The 3,500-nt window shown below is 41.2% G+C and overlaps 1 pseudogene; it reads right to left on the reverse strand.

Annotated features, from left to right (window-relative positions):
* Window positions 1-446: 446 nt before the first annotated feature.
* On the reverse strand, window positions 447-876 carry LOC122728788 (annotated as a pseudogene).
* Window positions 877-3,500: the final 2,624 nt, after the last annotated feature.

Genomic DNA, 3,500 nt, shown 5'->3' on the forward strand with positions numbered 1-3,500 from the left:
GTGTATCTACTTTGTTTCCCATTATTTGCCATCACAAAATGTATTGTATAAATATTTTGGTGTATATGGACACTTTCTTCTTACTAATGACCTCCTTGGGGCATAAACCTAGTAATGAAGCCTCTGGGTCAAAAGGTATGGACATTTTATTCACTTTGTTCACATAATCTCAAATTGCTTCCCAGTTTGGTTGTACTGATTCACAGCTCCATCAATAATATGCCAATGTGCCTATCTTTCCACAATCCTTCCAAATGTACTTCCATCTTTTGTCACCTTTGCCAATTTGTAGAGTATAAGGTAAAACCTCAGGGTTGTTTTGATGTTCATTTCTCTTATTACTGGTAATTTAGTGTACTAAGCAGCATTTATTTTTAAATGCACAGAAGGTAACAGTGGTTTAGAGGAAAGCACAGACAAGTGAGACTGCTTTGGAACTAACATGCTTAATTTATTATATACATTTTCTCTGGAGAACCTTTCTTCTGCCAGGAGTTGTTTACTTTGTCTGCCAGCTTCACTGAGTCCACAGTTTCCAGCATGTAGAGGTTGGGAACAGCAATCAATTTGTTGATGTTGTGTTTCTGCAGGTGGCCGATGAAATGCCACTTTATCTCAGGACATGAAGATAGAATTTTAGTATTTGATGCTTTTTCTAACAGCTCTTGAACGAACATAGTTCTCTCCAAAGCTGCGCTGTCCATGAGCATAGGCCTCAATCACCATGTCAGCAGGCTTGGTTTTGCTTACGGCTACCAGATGGGGTTGGCTGGCTGGGAGATCCCAGGGCCACCGCGCCACCTCCTGCTGCACCCGTTCCTTCACCGCCCGCAGCGCCAGCCTGACACCCAGTTCAGCAGACATGCTGGCGGCTTTCCATACATCCCAAGCAACTCCAACAGGGACCCCGGCTCTCCCCACAGTGCCTATTATATACATTTTCAAAAGGTATATGTAATGGAGATTTGTAGTTTTATATATAGTCTGTTTTTCTGTTCTTTTTTATATAAAATTATTCTTGTCAGTGTTTGTCGAGTTCGGAAAAACAAAAAAAATTAAAATAAACTAAACTTTCAGAGGTCTTGCCAATTTCCCAATCAACTAAACAGATCCTTCTCTTTTGTAGAAAGTTGTCATGTAGCTATTACTGAACTTATATGTAGCTCATACTAATTTTTCAGATGAACTGGGAATACACAGGTTCAACACTGCTGTACTTTACCAAGCAGGACATACGTTGTCTTATCTGTATAATGTTCAGGGGTACAGAGTAGAATAGGGTTTTTACGTCTTTACATAGGAGCCCATGCCTATACACCAAGCAGCTGATCAGGCTTGGGTCCTTGGCAATTTACTAAGGTTTTATTAATAGAAGATCCCAAACGCGGTGTTATATCCTCAGAGTGACTTGGGAAATCTGGCCCAAGAAAGGGGCACCCCAGGGGGCAGCTAGGTGGTACAGTGAATAAAGCACCCCTGGATTCAGGAGGACCTGAGTTCAAATGTGACCTCAGACACTTGACACTTATTAGCTGTGTGACCCTGGGCAAGTCACTTAACCCTCATTGCCCTGCAAAGAAAGAAAGAAAGAAAGAAAGAAAGAAAGAAAGAAAGAAAGAAAGGAAGGAAGGAAGGAAGGAAGGAAGGAAGGAAGGAAGGAAGGAAGGAAGGAAGGAAGGAAGGAAGGAAGGAAGGAAGGAAGGAAGGAAGGAAGGAAGGAAGGAAGGAAGGAAGGAAGAAAGAAAGAAAAAGGAAGAAAGAAAGGAGTGCCCAGACAAGCCCCTAGAGCAGTAGGGAAGTCTCCCAGTAAGGTAAATTATTAATCTTGTGTGTGGAAGACACTTGATACCTTTTATTAGTACAATGCTTTGCAGATTTCCTTTTCAATGTTTCTGGTAAAGTAGTTGAGTGCCTTTATCACAGCTGACAGGCAAAGGGAAATCAAAACTTTTAATAATAATAATAATAATAACAACAATCACTATAAGTTAACATTTATATAGAGCCTAATATCTGCCAGATAATATACTAAGTGCTCTGCAATTATTATCCCATTTAATTCTCACACCAATTCTGGGAGATAAGTGTTGTATTTCCCCCATTTTCCTGATAAGGAAACTGGGGCAAATAGAGGTTAAGTGACTTTCCCAGGGTCACACAGCTAGTAAGCAATTTTAAACTTAGGTATTCCTGACTCCATGCTTGGTACTCTATCCATTCTAACACCTTGATGCCTAATAAATGTAGGGACATGTTCTTTTTTTTTTTTTGGTGAGGCAATTGGGGTTAAGTGACTTACCCAGGGTCACACAGCTAGCAAGTGTCAAGGGTCTAAGGCCAGACTTGAACTCAGGTTCTCCTGAATCCAGGAACGGTGCTTTATGCACGGTGCTGGCTAGCTACCCCTGAGATAAAAGTCTTAAAGCACAATCCCTGGCATATAGTAGCTATTATGTAAATGATTGCTATTATTTTCATTTATTTATTTTTAGGTTTAAGATTGCATGGGGGCAGCTGGGTGGCGCAGTGGATAAAGCACCAGCACTGGACCTGGAATCAAGAAGACTTCTGTTCCAATCTGGACTCAGATGCTTCCTAGCTGTGTGACCCTGGGCAAGTCACTTAACCCTCATTGCCCCCCCCCAATAAAATAAAATTATCTTATCCAAAACTGAACACAGTACCCTAGCTGAAATCTAACTAGGGCAGAGTACAGCAGGATTATTATGTTTCTCTCACTTTTTGCTGCCCCTTTACTAGAAGCTATCAATCAATCAACAAGTATTTATGAAGCACCTTCTGTATGTCAGGCACTGTGCTAGTTGTTGGGGACATGTGCAAAGAGTGAAACAATCTCTATTCACGTGCCTCTTTTTTTTTTTTCAGTCCAAGATTACATGAGCTTTTTAGGATAGCAGTCTAGTAAAACCCCCACATCTTTTTCAGAACAACTACTGTCTAACTATGCTTCCATTATCTTGTACTTAAGATGTTGATTGGGGGCAGCTAGGTGGCACAGTGGATAGAGCACTGGCCATGGATTCAGGAGGACCTGAGTTCAAATTTGACCTCAGACACTTGATACTTACTAGCTGTGTGACCTTGGGCAAGTCACTTAACCCTCATTGCCCTGACCCCCACCCCCAAAAAAAAGAAGTTGATTATTTATACCCAAGTGTAAGATTTTACATCTATCTCTATAGAATTTCATCTTATTAGAATTAGTTCAGTGTTGTAACCTGTTGAGAGCTTTGCAAATCATGACTTCTGGGGGCAGCTAGGTGGTGCAGTGGATAAAGCACTGACCTTGGATTCAGGAGGACCTAAGTTCAAATCCAGTCTCAGACACTTGACACTTAACCAGCTGTGTGACCCTGGGCAAGTCACTTAACACTCATTGCCCTGCAAAAACAAAAACAAAAACAAACAAATCTGGCCTCAAACACTTGACACTTACTAGCTGTGTGACCCTGGACAAGTTACTTAACCCTCATTGCCCT

Source organism: Dromiciops gliroides, chromosome 5 (assembly GCF_019393635.1).
Source record: "Dromiciops gliroides isolate mDroGli1 chromosome 5, mDroGli1.pri, whole genome shotgun sequence".
NCBI lineage: Eukaryota > Metazoa > Chordata > Mammalia > Microbiotheria > Microbiotheriidae > Dromiciops > Dromiciops gliroides.